The sequence below is a fragment of the Rattus norvegicus genome, chromosome 10, assembly GCF_036323735.1.
Source record: "Rattus norvegicus strain BN/NHsdMcwi chromosome 10, GRCr8, whole genome shotgun sequence".
In the NCBI taxonomy this organism is placed as follows: domain Eukaryota; kingdom Metazoa; phylum Chordata; class Mammalia; order Rodentia; family Muridae; genus Rattus; species Rattus norvegicus.
This window is the reverse complement of record NC_086028.1, coordinates 72,203,034-72,219,893: the sequence shown is the minus strand read 5'-3', so window position 1 is coordinate 72,219,893 and position 16,860 is coordinate 72,203,034. Positions and strand designations below refer to the sequence as shown.

The following is a 16,860-nucleotide window of genomic DNA, read 5'->3' as shown; positions in this document are numbered from 1 at the left end:
CTACAGTGTATTCACATACATAAAATAAATCTTTGTAGTGAGGTCTTACTGTGTACCTCATACAGTTCTCAAAAAAAAAAAATTCCACAGCTTTGAAGAAGATCTGTTTTGGCTGAAAAAAAGCAAAATTATTGACTGAATCTCACCTAATATGCAACAGAATGATACAGTCCTCTCACTTCTAATTTCCTCCTCTTCTCTGCCTTACCCTCCCAATTCTCCTCTTCTCTCCTGCTCTTTTTTTTTTTTTTTGAAACAAGGTCTCATTAATTTTGCCCAGGCTGCTCTTGACCTCACTCTGTACCCCCGAAGACTTTAAACTTGCCTCAGGCTCTGGAGATTGTATTTTTTGTAACAGGCCCTGCCCAGCTGGCACTTTCTATTTTGTTTAGTTTTCCTTTAAGACAGGTCTCTTGTAGCCCAGGCTGGCCTTGAACTCACTATGTAGCCAAGGATGGTCTTAAAACTCCTGATGCTTTTGACTCAGCTTCCCAAGAAGCTTAGATGATAGGTCTGTGGTTTGGAGACATCCTGGATGATGTTTTCTTCCTTCTGAAAGAAACCCAACTGGCAGAGCACTCCTGGCTTCTGCCTCCTCACCCCTTCCGGAGGAGGAGGAGTTTGGTGTAACTGATGGGTAGGAAGGAGGAAGCAGACCTCATAGCATCCCTTTCTCCTGTTTTCTTTTTTTTTTTTTTTTTTAAAGATTTATTTATTTTGTATATGAGTACACTGTAGCTGTCTTCTGACACACCAGAAGAGGGCATCAGATCCCATTACAGATGGTTGTGAGCCACCATGTGGTTGCTGGGATTTGAACTCAGGACCTCCGGAAGAGCAATCAGTGCTCTTAACCGCTGAGCCACCTCTCCAGCCCATCTCCTGTTTTCTTGTGTTGAAACTGCAGGGTGAGAAACATGCTCTCAGTGTGACCCAGGATCCTTTCTAAGTGGCCACTTTGGTCTGATTGAGTTCTGGGAAGCTCAGTTTTTTGACAGTTTCTCTCCATCAGTTTCTATCCATTCAGTGCAAACTTGTCTGCACTGAAGACGATTTCAGCTTCTCATTTCACTTCACCACGGCCTTCTGATTCCATTCAAAACTTGCAGGGAAGGGAATGGGCTGCTATTTTTAGGCCTCCACAAAGACCCCGGCAGATTTACTGGGAAACTTCCTGCTAAGTTTGAGAAGCTGGCTTCTGGCTCCTTATTACTTGTCTAAAGAATGCCAGGTTCTTCAGCTGTCAAGTGAGCAGACGGAGTTGGAAGGTGTTTTTCCCAACTGAAATGCATCCACAGTGACGTACCAAATGCCCAGGAATGCGTGGATGATGGAGAGAGACACTTGGGGCCATCTTACTTCAGAGTCTAACTAGTATGTATCAATTACAGTGTTTAATGGTGCAAATGGACAACGTGATTTCAAACATTCATTGGCTCATTGGAGACCCGAGAACAATTGGATCCAGAATTCAGACAACACACATTTAGTCCTTGGCTTTGCTCTCTCTGGGTTGGCTTCATTCTTTAGCCACCCTATGACATAATTCCTCCTCTCTCCCGGCAGCTTGGTGCTTCCCACTCTTTGGCTGCAGCAGATTGTAGATGTACCATTTACCAGGCAGTGAAGAGCCCAAGTCCTAACTGGCTTCTCACACTCCTGAGCTCCGCTCTGATTAGATCAGTGGTTTTCAACCTGTGGGTGGAGACCCTGATGGGGTTCAAATGACCCTTTCACACGGGTCGCCTAAGACCATTCTACACATGTATATGGGTGTTTTGCCTACATAATATCTGTACGCTTGGACAGAGGAGGCTGTTGGGCCCTTGCAACTAGAGTTATGGATGGTTGTGAGCTGCCAAATGGGTGTTGAGAACTAAACTCAGGCCCTTTTTGGAAGAGCAGCCACCATCATTGCTATTAACCTCTGAGCCACCTCTCCAGTTTATCGGTGTTCTATCATGACAACAGGAAAAGAAACTAAGGCAGAGGACTAACCGTAAAATTATTTTTGTTGCTACTTCATAACTGTAATTTTGCTACTGTTATGAATCGTAATGCAAATATCTGATATGCGGAATAGTCTTAGGTGACCCGTGTGAAAGGGTTGTTTGAACCCCATCAGGGTCTGGACCCACAGGTTGAAAACCACTGATCTAATCAGAGTAGAGTTCAGGAGTGTGTCCCACTTCCTGGTTTCCCCTTTGAAACCTCCCCTCCCCTCCTCCCTCCTCTCCCTGCCTCTATGTGGGTGCCCCCCCCCCCAACTCCTGCCTCACTGCTCTAGCATCCTCCTATGCTGGGACAACAAGCCTCCACTGGACCAAGGGCCTCCCGTCCCATGGATGCCAGATAAGGCCATCCTCTTCTACCTATGCAGCTGGAGTCATGAATCCCTCCATGTGTACTCTTTGGCTGGTGATTTAGTCACTGGGAGCTCTGGGGTGACGGGTATTGTTGTTCTTCCTATGGGGGGAAGAGGGATTCTTAAGTGAAAAAAAAAATGCCTCCTTAAGATCAGCCTGTAGGGGGCTGGGGATTTAGCTCAGTGGTAGAGCGCTTGCCTAGGAAGCACAAGGCCCTGGGTTCGGTCCCCAGCTCCGAAAAAAAGACCAAAAAAAAAAAAAAAAAAAAAAAAAAAAAGATCAGCCTGTAGGGGCTGGGGATTTAGCTCAGTGGTAGAGTGCTTACCTAGGAAGTGCAAGGTCCTGGGTTCGGTCCCCAGCTCCGAAAAAAAGAACAAAAAAAAAAAAAAAAAAAAAAAAAAAAGAAAAAAAGAAAAAAAGATCGGCCTGTAGGCAGGTACATGAGGCACTGTCTTGGCTTTTGTTTGATGGGGAGGGCCCAGATCACTGTGCATGGTACCAGCCCTAGGCAGGTGGTCCTAGGTTCTATATAAGAAAACAGGTAGAGCAAGCCATGGGGAGCAAGCCGGTAAGCAGCACCCCTCCATGACCTGACCTCCAATTTCCTGTCTCCAGGTTGCAGCTCTGACTTCCCTCCATGATGCAGTGTGACCTGGAAGTGTAAGATAAACCCTCTCCTCCTCAAGTTGCTTTTGGTCATGGCGTTTATCATAACAATAAGAGAGTGAGTAATACCATGAACAGTTCCAGTCTATGACAGAAGAAGAAGAAAAAAAAATACAGTTAGAGTTCTCTAAGTGAACATTCCTGTCAGTAAAAATCACACATGGTGATTAGCGATCCCACAACCTTTACCTTGCATATGGGCCTGGTGTTGCACTCTGTGGTTCTAGCTACTCAGGAGGCTGAGACAGGAGGATGATAGGTCTAAAACCTGCCTGGGTTAAAGGCAGCCTAGGCAGTTTGGTGAGACCCTGACGCAAAATAAGAAGTGAAAATAGAGGGCTGGGGTACAACTCAGTAGCAGGACATTTGTTTAATATGGGGGAGGCCCTGGTCAGATATCTTACTCTGCTAGCCTGAAAAAAAAGACAGAAAGAAAAGAAAACAGAGACCTCTTACTCCTCGGTGCATCAGGTGCAGTCCTGGGAAGCCAGACATTTGCATTTCAAATTCTGTGCATGTGTTATTCAAAGCAGTTTCTCTGAACACTGTTGAGGTTAATAGACTTGCCTTGTTTTGTTTTATATGCGTGTGTGTGTGTGTGTGTGTGTGTGTGTGTGTGTGTGTGTGTGTTCCCACACTCATTTGAAGACCCCAGGACAGCCTTGGATGTCATCCTAAGAAACTCTTCCTACCTTTAAAAACAAAAAAAAACAAAAAACCTGCAGACTGGGTCTCTCTGTGTAGCCCAGGCTGTCCTGGAACTTACTCTGTAGACCAGGCTGGCCTCAAACTCAGAGATCTGCCTGCTTTTGTCTCTCGAGTGCTGGGATGAAAGGCATGTACCACCACCTCCCGGCTTCTTCCCACCCACTTTGAAACACTGACCTGTGCCACTTCTTAAGCTACACTGGGCTGCCGAGTGTGTAGCACTCAACATTTTTACACGGATTCTGGGGACTGGGCTCAGGACCTGGTGCTTACAAAGCAAGCTCTTTACTGAGTAAAGGGCTCTCTCTCCATCCCTAGACATTGCTTCTTCATCCCTTGGGAGTTGTCCTTGGCTCAGATTCTCCTGTTCTGTGGTCCTGCCCTCCCCTACCTTCCCTGTAATTAAACAAATACATAATATGAAATATTGTACACTATACACATATAAATATATGAATATGTGTATACATATATATAAATATAAGTACACACACATACACACAAATACACACACATACACACACACACACACACACACACACACACACACTGGCTATGGTGGCAAGTGCCTTTAATTACAATGTCTCTGAGGGTTTAAAGCCAGCCTGGTCTACATAGAGAGTGCTAGGCCAGTCTAGACTACATAGAGAAAACTAGTTTCAAAGTTTTTTGATTTGGGGGGCAGGGCGGGGGGAGGGGTCTTGGCACCAAGTCTCCTGTAGAGCAGGCTAGCCTCAAATTTACTGTGAACTTGAACATGATCTCGATCTTCTGTCCTACTCCACCTGAGTGAATCACCATGCTAGAATTATGCAGCAGACCCAGGGCCATGTGTATGCTAGGCAAATAGTCTACCAACTGAGGGACAACTTTAGTCTCCTGGGATTTTGAAATAGGTTCTTGTGTAGCCCAGGCTAGCCTCAAACTTGTTCTGTAACCAAGGGATCATCTTAACCTGGAAATCCTGCTTCTCCCCTCCTGAGTGCAGAGATCACAGGTATGTGCCAGCTTGTCCAACTTTCTTCTGTTTGTTTGTTTGTTTGTTTGTTTGTTTTTGTTTTTAAATAGGAAGATAACATGTGCCCTAGAGAGGCTGGGACAATCACTGAGGTGATGTCCATAAGGAAAAATGTGCAAGTCACCTCACTTAGGCCACCTATTAGCAAGGGCTGTTATTTCTATCAGATTTAAGGACACAGAGTTGGTGGTTTTAAGGGCTAATCATTAACCATGCTAGGCAGATCAGCACTATATGAGCCGTGAGCCGTGAAGATACACTGGCCCTCAGTGTTCTAAGTTCAGAAGATCTGTGAACAAGATATAATTCCAGTGAACTGAAACCCCAGGGTGCAGCCAAACGCGCAGAGTAAAGGGTGCTTGCGAATCACCGGTGCCGGCCTCAGGAACTGTGAGAACACTCCAAGCCACTCAGAACTGTCCACCCATGCCTGTGAAATCCCTGCTTTCTCCAGAGATCCGCCTGCCTCTGCCCCTGGCTCCCCAGTGCTGGTCAACAAACATTTTTAGGCACATTTTATGTAAGACTCTACAGCAGGGATCTGGGGGTACATAGCTTAGTGAGAAGATAGCTTCTCACTCCGTGAAAAACTCGTTTGGCACACAACCATCTCCACCCTCCCCTTAACGGAAAAAGGTACACAGAGAGACATGCAGTCTGTTTCTGGAGAGATCACGGAGCCCAGGTTAACCTGAACCTTGCCGTGAGTCTGAGGATGACCTTGAATTTAGGATTCTTCTGACCTCAACCTCTGGGCGCTGGGATCACGTCTGCCGTGCCAGATGTAAACAGCGCTGGGTAGGGGTCTCCAGGCTTGCCTGCAGGGTGTAACATCCCCAACCTTCCTCCTAAAACTGGGCATGCTTTTAGCCCTAGCACTTGGGAGGTAGAAGCAAGCGCATCTCTGTGGATTTGAGGCCAGCCTGGTCTACAAAATGAGTTTAAAGACAGCCAGGGCTACACAGAGAAAGCTGTTTTGGGAAAAACAACAACAACAAAAAAAAAATCCAAAAGGAAATTAAAAATAAATATTTACCAATAGATAAATTTTTATAAGAAACTACATTGCTTCCCTGCTCTGAGTCCTCTGGGCCAAGCCAAACTGCCCTGAGCAGCCTGCTATCCCAGGGGGACCTCTATTCTCCTGCCACATCTCCATCAGACTCCTGAGCCACACAGGCAGGAACACGTTGTCTTCTGAGAGGCTTGGAGCAGCAGCTGACTCAGACAGATACAGACATCAGCAGTTAAACAGTGAATGGAGCTGGGGACTCTTATGGAAGAATAGGAGGAAGGATGGTGGGCCCCAAAGGGGATAACAACTGCACAGGAAGACCCACAGAGTCTCTCAGAGTCTGAACCACCAACTCAAGATTGTACCTGGGCTGGACCTAGGCCTCCCGGCACATACGTAGCAGATGTGCAGCTTGGTCTTCATATGGGTCATGAACAACTGGAGCGGGGCTATCCCAAAAGCTGTTGCCTGTCTGTGGGATATGTTCTTGGAGCTGGGCTGCCTCCTCTGGCCTCCTGGGAGAGGAAGTGCCTAGTCATGTAGAGACTTGAGGTCCCAGGGTGGGGAAAGATACTCAGGGTGGCCCCCAGACACTCAGAGGAGAGGGGGAGGAGGGATGGGAGAAGGATTGTGAGAAGGGTGACTGGAAGAGGGGGCAGTGGGCAGGATGTGAAGTGAATAAGTAAAAAAAAAAAAAAAACCCTATATGCAAGCTGGTTACAGTAACATAAGACTGTATGTAACACCAGTGGGAGGCTAAGGGCCTGCCTCTGGAGTTCCAGGGCCTACTCGGGATATAGTACAGTCCAAGCAAACCTGGACTCCAGGAATAGAAAAGGTAGAACTGGTTTCATTTCTAGAGAGGAAGAGCTGTACTTGAGAACTGACCTTGGACTTAGCCTTAAGAAGTAGGCTAGGTCAAGAGAATCCAATCAGCCAGCCCTCTGGACAATATACTCTCTATCTCTCTAATTAGATAACTCTATCCACTAGACTGTCTATATTTTTTCTGCTGCTCTTATACTGGCTTCTATCATAATTGATGATTTATCGATTTTCTTATCTGGTCGTTCGTTCATTGAATCATGATAGAAGGCTCACTTTACCTGAAATCATGCCCAAGGCTGGGCATAAGGCAAAGTGAGTGAGCTTTTATACGGTAGAAGCTCAGACTGAGCAGAGAGGAGGCACGTAGACGTAACTCATATAGCACGACAAGCGCTCTAACAGACAGGCACGCCCGCGGAGCTCAGAGGTGAAGCCTTCATAAAGAAAGTGACCTGGAAGAAGGTTCTGGATGAGTTTGCAGGGGTGGAGGGTGTCGGGGGAGAGTGGAAAGCCCCTGAGAGAGGAGCCAATTGCGTGTGAAGGTTGTGGTAAGTAGTTTGGTATGCAAGGCTCTGGGGTGTGCCGTAAGAAGGACCTGTAAAGGTGGGTGGGGTTTAAGTCATGTGAGTGCCATTTCACTAACCCAGAGGACAGATGAGAAGGTCTTCAACAACTGAAGCCGAAAAAGAACGAACTGGATGAGCTCAAGAATAGGGGGGGTCCGATCAGCAAGACAAGCCACTGGGTGGTCAGAGTTAATAATGCAAAAGCTAGCCGTGATGGGTCCTGCCAGCCATCCCGGCACTGGAAAGGCTGAAGCAGGAAGATTATGTGAGTTCAAGGCCAATCTGGGCTGCATAGTTTTTAAAAACAGATTTGGGGAATGAATACCTGTGCAGCGGAGGGAACAGGAGCTCTAGTCTCCTCCACTCTATTGTAACAGACTTGATACACTGTTTAGGCATCCACACAACATCCGGTGGACACGCCTCGCTCGTACGCTCGTACTTAATAAATTCTTCCTCACGGAGTTAGTGATAGCTCAGTGGTTATAAATGGGTACTCCTCTTGCCGAGGACCGGAATTCTGTTCCCAGCATCCGCACACGGCAGTTAGAACCAGCTGTAACCCCGGCTGCAGGGGATCTGATGCCGTCTTCAGGCCTCTGAGGGCACTGCATGAAAATGCATACCCCCTCCCCCAATTAATTATACACCTAATTAATTTTAAAATAAAAATTTTTAAAAGGATTTGGGGGGGGTCTGGTCTCAATGTAGCTGGCCTGGAACATGTTACATAGACCAGGGTGGCCTGGAACTCACAGAGATATGTTTATCTCTGTCTTACAAGTGCTGGGATTAGGGCTGGAGAGCTGGCTCAGCGGTTAAGAGCACTGACTGCTCTTCCAAAGGTCCTGAGTTCAATTCCCAGCAACCACATGGTGGCTAACAACCATCTGTAATGAGATCTGGTGCCCTCTTCTGGCCTGCAGTCACATATGCAGGCAGAATGCTGTTCATAAAATAAATACATATCTTTAAAAAAAAAAGTCTGGCTTTAGAGTTAAAGATAGAAGGTAGAGCTTGGCCTGGGGATGGTGCCACCTCTGTGCACTCACATGGTACAGACTAGGCCGAATTGAAGAATCAGCTTTAGAAGAGGCCCTAGGGGGGATCGGAGAGGACGTTAGCACAATAGCCTGGTCAAGGCCAGCAGCTGGCAGGGGTGGGAGTGAGGTGGGAGTCGGGGTTGGTAAAGAGAGGATTCCAGAGAAAAGCAGTGAGAGCCAGGAGATAATTGAAAGTCACAGCAAGCAAGAAGGAAGTCAGAACTGATGAGAGAGAAGACCCGAAAAGCATTTGTGACATGTCTCCAGGAAAGAAAGAAGACAGTACAGTTGCCCTAGCATGCATGAAGCCCTGGGGTCCAACCACAGCACTGCATAAACCTAGTCCTCATACTTAGAAATCCTCTAGTCCTCATACTTAGAAACCCAGAAGGTGCAGGCAGGGCAATGAAAAACCCACTTCTCCATAGAGAATTCTAGGCTAGCATGGGTTAAAAAAATCCATTCCCCCCTGGGCTGGAAAGATGGCTCAGTGGTTAAGAGCACTGAGTGCTCTTCCAGAGGTCCTGAGTTCAATTCCCAGCAACCACATGGTGGCTCACAACCATCTGTAATGGATCCAATTCTGTCTGAAGACAGCTACAGTGTACTCACATAAAATAAATAAATCTTTTTAAAAAAGAAATCCAGTCCCAAAGCAGGGATGTGTGTGTGTGTGTGTGTGTGGGGTGATGTGTTAATCTTCAAATTTTATTAAAAATCTGCTGCCACCACCATAGATATTTCTTTGCACTTAGTCTTCAGGAGGACATCCATATTAAATACTACCGAGTGTGGATACTGTGCAAGTGTAGTCTGTCGGAATTGAAGCGCTTGATAGAAGTGGCTGGAACATAGAAATTGATGTAATTTGTTTGACATTTGGAAAAGTCATTCTGAGGCCACCTTCATAGTGTTCTAGGAACGGAGCAGTCTTCAAATGTCACCCAGCTCAGCATCTGGACCCTTTGCATTCGCTCACCCTTTCAACACTGAGTGTCTGAAACAGCCTAGGGAGTGCCAGGGACAAAAGGTGCCATCTCCTCTCCCAAGGAGCTCCCTGTCCGGCGGATCTAAACAGGGACTGTCAGTGAGGTAAGAGCGGCCTCCAGCTGACGATGGAAGACGGCCCAGGGCAGAAGCAGGAAACATGGTTGCTATCATGATTAGAAATCTTTCCAGATGAGGCAGGGGTTGGTGGTGCATGCCTACAATATCAGCACGTGGGACGTGGACTCAGGAGGATCAGGGGTTCAAGGCAGCCTGGGAATACCTGGAAAACCAGGAGACCTGCAGTGGGTTGGCCTAAAGCTGCTTGTATTTTTTATTTATTTATTTATTTATTTATTTATTTATTTATTTATTTATTTATTTATTTTTTGGTTCTTTTTTTCAGAGCTGGGGACCGAACCCAGGGCCTTGCGCTTCCTAAGCAAGCGCTCTACCACTGAGCTAAATCCCCAACCCCAAGCTACTTGTATTTTAATACCCTGCCCCCTCCCCCAGTTATTTCTGATTGGTAAATAAAGATGCCAACAGCCAATAGCTGGGCAGAAGACACATAGGTAGGGTTTAGGTTTCCTAGGCTTGAGGTCTGAGGAGAACCATGAGGGAGAAGAGTGCAGGAGGAGGAAGGAGAAGCCACCATGAGTTTAGGAATCAAGAGAACATGGCCCTGAGGGTTGGCCAATTGGAGTCAAGAGCAGTCCAGATGACATAGTAAGTAGTAACTCGGGGTTATCGATAGGAAAGTAGACTCTAACAGCGGGGAGGGTAGACATCTGCCCAGCTCCTGTGCTGTTAAGGCTTATTGTACATATAGAGGTTGTTTGTGTCTTTCATCCGGGAACTTAAGTAGAAACCTTGAGCCAGGATTTAATACCTTCTACCTTAGAGACCCTATTTCACCCTCTCTCCCCAAGGCCGGATATGGCGGCACACACTTCTAACCTCAGCACTCGGGAGGTAGATTCAGATGGCGCTCTGTGAGCTCAAGGCCAGCCTGGTCTACACAGGAATTCCTGGGCAGTCAGAACTACACTGAGAGACCTGTTTGAAAAAGACCAACCAATGAAAAACACACACACCTCAAATCAAACCAACCAACTAAACAAAGAAAAAGAACCAATGTCTTCAAGGTGCTTCGCGGAGCATAAGGGTTCAGATCCAAGGGAGAAAAACTGTAAAAACAAAGAATGGAACCTCGTGTAGCTGAACAGGGTACAAAGAAGAGGATGCAGGTGATGAATGGGGAGAGGTGGGCACCAGGTGGCTTTGTAGACCCCTCCTAGAGTTTGATCTTGCCGGGGTGTAGCTGAGTGCTACTTACCTGACATTCACAATTCTCTAGTTCAATCCTCAGTGAGAGGAAGGAAGAGAGGGAGAGAGAGGGGCTGGAGGCGTGTGTGGGGGGGGAACTCAAACATCACAAGTGTGGAGGTCAGAGGACAACTTGGGGTGGGGCATGTGTCTCCTACCGCATGGGTTCCAGGGATCTATTTCAGACTTGGTGGCAGCCCCTTTACTCACTGAGCCATCTGGCTGTGCTACTTCTTTGTGGTTTATACATATTTTTTATTTTTATGGGACTGGAGAGATGGCTCAATGGTTAAGAGCTCTTGCTGTTCTTCCTAAGGATAAAGGTTCGATTCCCAGCTCCTTTTGGAGGCTCAAAACCAACTGTAACTCCAGCTCCAAGGGATCTGAAGCTGTCTCTGGCTTCCATGAACACTGCATGCAAGTAATTCCCAGACACACATACAGGCAAAACACTCATAAAATAAAGATTAAATTGCATACACATTTTTCTCTTTTCTCCCTTTCTTACTTCACCCTGACCTTTGTTCCTTCCTTTCTGATTGCATTCTCAAATCACAGCCGATCTGGCTATACCTAGAGAGGATAAAGGCAGGGCTTTATTTATGGTTTGTTCATGCTTTGGTGTAGAGAAAAGTTAGGCGTTGAAGATCCCTGACACTCAGATCCCACCCATGAGGGGGATCAGACGGTGGTCCCTGGGCATGCTAGCCAGGCAAGTACTCTATTCTTCAGATACATCTCCAGGCTTTGGGTTTTTAAGTCAGGGTCTCATCATGTTGCTCAGGCTGGCCTGAAACTTAGCATTCCCAAGTACTGGGAATACAGGCATGAGCCCCATGCCAGCCTGCAACCTGAGCTTAGGTGACAATAAGAGACAAAGCCAGAGGATTCCAGAAATAATTCACATCACCCAGAGATCCTCCTCTCATCCCAACCTGCCTACGTTCTGATTTTAAGGGAGCTGGGACCCCACAAGGGGTGAGCAGGGATCTTATTTGCAGAGAGAAGTCTACCCATCACTAACAATGGGGCCCCTGCATCAGCAGATTCAGCCTCATCCGGGAACCGGCTGCACAAACAGAAATCTCCAGCCCTTCCCTCAGTCTCCCACATCAGTGTCTGTGTTTTTAAGACATGTCAGAATGACACCCATGCCCACTGGGCTTGAAAAGCTCTGATCTACAAGATCGGAAACTGCTTCTCTGGTAATCTTTATGGTTCAGCATTGCAATCTGCACGTTATTTTGTATGGCTGATTGACATATGCTCCCTTTGTAATGACCCAAAGTAAATTCTACTCCTTTTTTTTAAAAAAGCTTTTCAGAAAAATAATTTTAAAAAAGATCAGTACCAGGGATTGGATTCAAGGCCTTCTACATGCTAGGTAAATACTCTGTGACTTAGTGACATTTAGATATTTTTATTTCAAGACTGGGTCTTACTAAGTTGCCCGGGCTAGTCTTGAACTCATTCTATAGCCTTAGTGGGCCTTGAACTTATGACCCTTCTTGCCTCTGCCTCATAGAGTAACTGGGATTGCAACAGGCCTGTGCTGCCACCATCCTACCTGTTTTGGTTTTGTTTTGTCTATAGTTCTGCTATCCTGGAACTCAGTATATAGACCCAGCTGGCCTTGAATTCACAGAGATTCTCCTGCCTCTGCCTCCCCTTCCAAGCTTTGGGATTAAACGTGGACAGTATTATTGCCTGGGTCACTATACTTACTTTTTTTTTAAAAAGATTTATTCATTTATTATATCTAAGTACATTGTAGCTGTCTTCAGACACACCAGAAGAGGGCATCGGATCTCTTTACAGATGGTTGTGAGCCACCATGTGGTTGCTGGGAATAGAAATCAGGACCTCTGGAAGAGCAGTCAGTGCTCTTAACCACTGAGCCATCTCTCCAGCCCCCACTATACTTATTTTTAAGCTATGGCTTTTGTGGGGACCAGAGGAGTCCAGACAAGGATGTTAGATTCCTGAAGCTTAAGTTACAAATGGTTGTGACCAGCCTGATGTGGATGCTGGCATCCAAACTCAGGTTCTCTGGAGAAGCAATGCACACTCTTAACCTTCAGCCACCTCTGCAGCAGCACCACCACCCTTTTGCTGGTTCTGTTTTTGGCAGGATCTTCCTACAACTGAGTCTACCCTTCAGCTCATTGTGGGGTGTAACCTTTAATTATTTTCAAACCTTATTTTTTTTTTTTTTTTGGTTCTTTTTTTTGGAGCTGGGGACCGAACCCAGGGCCTTGCGCTTTCTAGGTAAGCGCTCTACCACTGAGCTAAATCCCCAGCCCCTCAAACCTTATTTTTAATGATGGTTCTTAAATGCTTAGAGCCCACAACCCACCAAAGGTAGTGGAAAAGAAAGGGTACAGGGGAAGTGGACTTGTTTGGAAATGGTTCTTTGGAGCAACTCCCATCTGTGTTGTCAGGAAATCAGCAGTCCAGTTCGCAGGTTAGCAGACAGTGGCAGCTCGATCCACTCGCAAACACCTCACGGATACACTAGCAGTCCAGTTTGGTAGCAACAGTAGTGACATGACCTGATGGAGACAGCCAGGCCTCAGCCTTGGCTCGAGTCAGCAGGAGAGACCAACAGGGACACCAGGAGAAGTTCTCAGCTGTGCCTTTCTCAGGGAAGCAAAGATCAGCGAAGACTGGAGACCCACAAGGGTTGCACAGCTAGCTCTACCAGCAAGACAAGTTCTGTCTCCTGTGTAACCCTCCAAACATCACGTGTCTTCCACCTCAGCACGAGCATCCAATCAGCCTGAGTCTTTGGAAGGGGCAACAAACTTTAGCACACACAGAAGGTTTTTTTTTTTTTTTTTTTTTTTTTTTTTTTTGGTGTGTTTCTCTCTATGGCGGACCAACACATGAGTGTTGTTAGCAAAGAATCCTTCATCACCTGTCCTATCACGTGCTTGCTTTAGCAGAACGTCCTTTCTCCTGTGTCTGCTTCAGCCAAACATTCCTTCACAAGTCAGCCTTAGCCTTTCACACCTGTGTCCACTTTAATGAAATGTTCCTTCAGGTGTTTGCCCCAGCAAAATTAAACACCATCCAACCGACTTTCCAAAGAAGCCGTCACTGAACTTCCACTTCAGTGTAGGTCAAAGTTTCCTTAAATTCCCGACACTCTTGCCTCTACCTCCTGAGTGCTGTGGTTTTGGGCCTGCAGCACCATGCCAACAGAGAGCTGTCATCATTCTAAACTGAAATACAGTTACACAGTGACTGCCCGTCAGCACCCCTGACCATGACTGCACATTGAATCTCTCTGAACTGGACGATTCCAGGTATCCGTGAACTCTATGACACTTGTCTTTTGTTTAGTTGGTTTTGTTTTTGTTTTTGTTTTTTAGATTTATTTTATTTATTATATATAAGCAAACTCACTGTAGCTGTCTTCAGACACACCAGAAGAGGGCATCAGATCCCATTACAGATGGTTGTGAGCCACCATGTGGTTGCTGGGATTTGAACTCAGGACCTCTGGAAGAGCAGTCAGAGCTCTTAACCACTGAGCCATCTCCCCAGCCCGGTTTTGTTTTCTTAAGACAGGGTTTCTCTGTATAGTTCTGGCTGTCCTGGAACTCGCTCTGTAGAGCAGGCTGGCCGCGAACTCAGAAATCCACCTGCCTCTGCTTCCGGAGTGCTGGCATGAAAGGCCTGCACCACCCAGTAGTACCTGTCTCTTTATAGCTAGTTTATTTCACTCATCGTAGTTTGTCTTATGAGTTGATTTTCCTCCTTGTATCAGTGTTGTAGCATTTTTTTCTTTTCCTTGCATTTACTTCTTCTCATTCATGTTGGAGCAGAATTTCTCTCCTTTTTGAAGCCTAAAGGTATTCTACGGCCTGCACCCAGTGTACTTTATCATTCATCCAAACGTTTGAGCTTGCTTCTACCTTTTGCCTTTTGTGGATAACACTGCTACTGTACAGTAAGAAGAGTCCGGACCCACCTCCTGTTCTTGAGACAGAGTCCTAATAAGTTGTGCAGCCTTGTCTAAGAAACTCACTGGCCAAAGGACTCCTACCACCCGGATCTCCCGAATAGCCGGGACTCCTGTAGGCAGACAGCACCAAACTCAGCTGAAGAATCACTCAGGGTTAGGACTGAGACAGGGGCTCCCTCTATTAGCTCAGGTTCCTGCCTCAGCCTCTCAAGTGCTGTGGTTATTGACCTGTGCCACCACTCTGAGTCCTTTAAGAACATCTATTTGCTGGGCATGGTGGCTCACATGTGAAAACCCAGCTCTCAGGAAGTGGAGGATGGGAGGCCAAGAGTTCTAGGCCAGCCTGAGCTACACACTGAGACCTTGTCTCAGGAGAGAAAGAGAAAAAAAAAAGACTCCCCTCAGAACCAGCATTTTTGACAGACAGGCAGAGTCCTCCTGGCTTAAACACATTATTATCTAGAATGCCGAATGGACACGGAATCCCAGCTAAGGGATGCTCATCTCTGGTTTTTCTCTAATCTGTCAAGTCTCTGGATGACTCTCATTGAGAAAGATGAATCTTCTGTTGTTGGGAGCAAACTGTCTTTTTCATTTAGTGGCTCTTTCCTAAAGGAGGGGCTTCAGGCCCAGAACTGGAGCCAAACCATTCATTTGTGAAGACCAAGAATTGATGTGGTGATACCCTTCTTTTCCCCGATGCTATCCTAGCCACCCAAATTATCTCTGTGAATGTAGGAGCCTTTCTTCCCCTCACAGTCTGCTGGGAAGCTGGTGACAGGCAGTTTGCTGATAGGCTCTGACAGAGATGCACAGTTGGCCGCCCTGGGCCAGTGAGGCCTGCCTCCCCGCCAGTGTTGCTGGGCAGAAACAAGTGCAGCCCCAAAGCCCAGGGCAGACAGGGCTCAGCAGTCTCCAAGCTCGCCCCACCCTGGTTTCATCCATTTCTCAGAAGGGCCGGGCTCATCCAAAGGGAGGGGCAGCTGAGCTTCTGTATGACCCATTCTAAAGCCTTAGGGGGGCTGGGGGAGCTCAGTCAGTAAAGTGCATGCTATGCAAGTTTGAGCCCCCGAGTTAGGCTCTCCCAGTGCCCATATGGAACCTGGGTGCTGGTAATCACAGTGCTGGGAAGTGGAGGCAGAAGAGGAGAGTCCCTGCGGCCTGCTGCGGCTTGCTGCGGCTTGCTGAGGCTTGCTGAGGCTTGCTGGCCAGTCTAACCGAATCAGCGAGCTTCTGGTTCAGCAAGAGAATAATTGTCTTAGAAAATAAAATAGAGAGTGTTTGAGGAAGGCATCTATCCATGTAACATCAATGCCTGGCCCACCACATATATGTGCACACACATGGACTTCACTGTGGGGAGATAAAGGGTGAGAGGGGGTGGGGGTAAGGGTATTATCTCCCACAAATGTTTGCTTCTGGAATCTCCTTTTGCATTCTTTCCCTTAGCCATCTAGTGGGAGAACTCTGGTTCGAGTGCTCCCTATCTCTTTCTCTCTATTCTCCTCCCTCCCTCCCTCTCCTTCCTTCCTTTCTTTTTTTTTCTTTTTGAGACAGTAGTAGCCTTGGCTGTCTTGGAACTCACTTTGTAGAGCAGAATGGCCTCGAACTCAGAGATCTGATTGCAGTGCTGGGATTAAAGGCCTGGACACCAACACTGCCCGCTGCTATTCTGCATTTCTCCCCTACTATTTCACTTCCAGGACAACCCCAGGTCAGAGTCCCTTGGGAGGAGAAGGTAACAATCACACCAGCTCATTTGAAAAGCCGGCGCTAAAACTCTGGGTTTCATCTTTCATGAAACTGCTTTCACTTTGGGGAAAAATAATCTAGACCAAAGATAGGGAAACAAGACCAGCGTGCCCGTTCTCACAGTAAGGCCTGGTCCTCAAGGATAATCACTTCTTGACTAATCATTCATGGGATCTGACTAAGGGCATTTATGGAGATTTTCACCTTCTCTTCGAGGGGCTCCGTTGATTTGGAAGAATGCATACAGAAGGAGCGTCCATTTACCATGCTTTCAGAAGAAGTCATAAAAGAACTACAGGACAGCCAAGTACACAAGGTGGGAAGGGGCCAGGACCTGCCTGGATTTTGTACTTGGGTGTATGCATTTGATGAATCTCCAGGAGAGCCAGTGTCCAGCCAGAAGGTTTGGCTCCATGGGTAGGTTTATGAGGAGGCAGCAGGTGACAGCAAGGGTTCCAGAAAGCCTGGGAACATGCGTGAAACATTAGCACGTTTGTAGGCAACTGCCTGGAATCTACAACTTGCCACCTCCCAGGCTGACTCCACTCTGTCACGTGGAATGAATGCCCTCCCCCCCCACCCCCGTGCATTCCATGCCCCTTAGCATGTGCT

The 16,860-nt window shown here is 47.0% G+C and overlaps 1 long non-coding RNA gene across 1 annotated transcript in view; it reads left to right on the top strand.

Annotated features, from left to right (window-relative positions):
* The first annotated feature begins 711 nt into the window (after positions 1–711).
* Positions 712–16,860, top strand: part of LOC120095164 (uncharacterized) — a 37,803-nt gene continuing 21,654 nt past the window's right edge. Inside the window, exon 1 of the long non-coding RNA XR_010055721.1 lies at positions 712–16,564. This is a non-coding gene — a long non-coding RNA (uncharacterized LOC120095164). The remainder of the gene's footprint in view (positions 16,565–16,860) is intronic.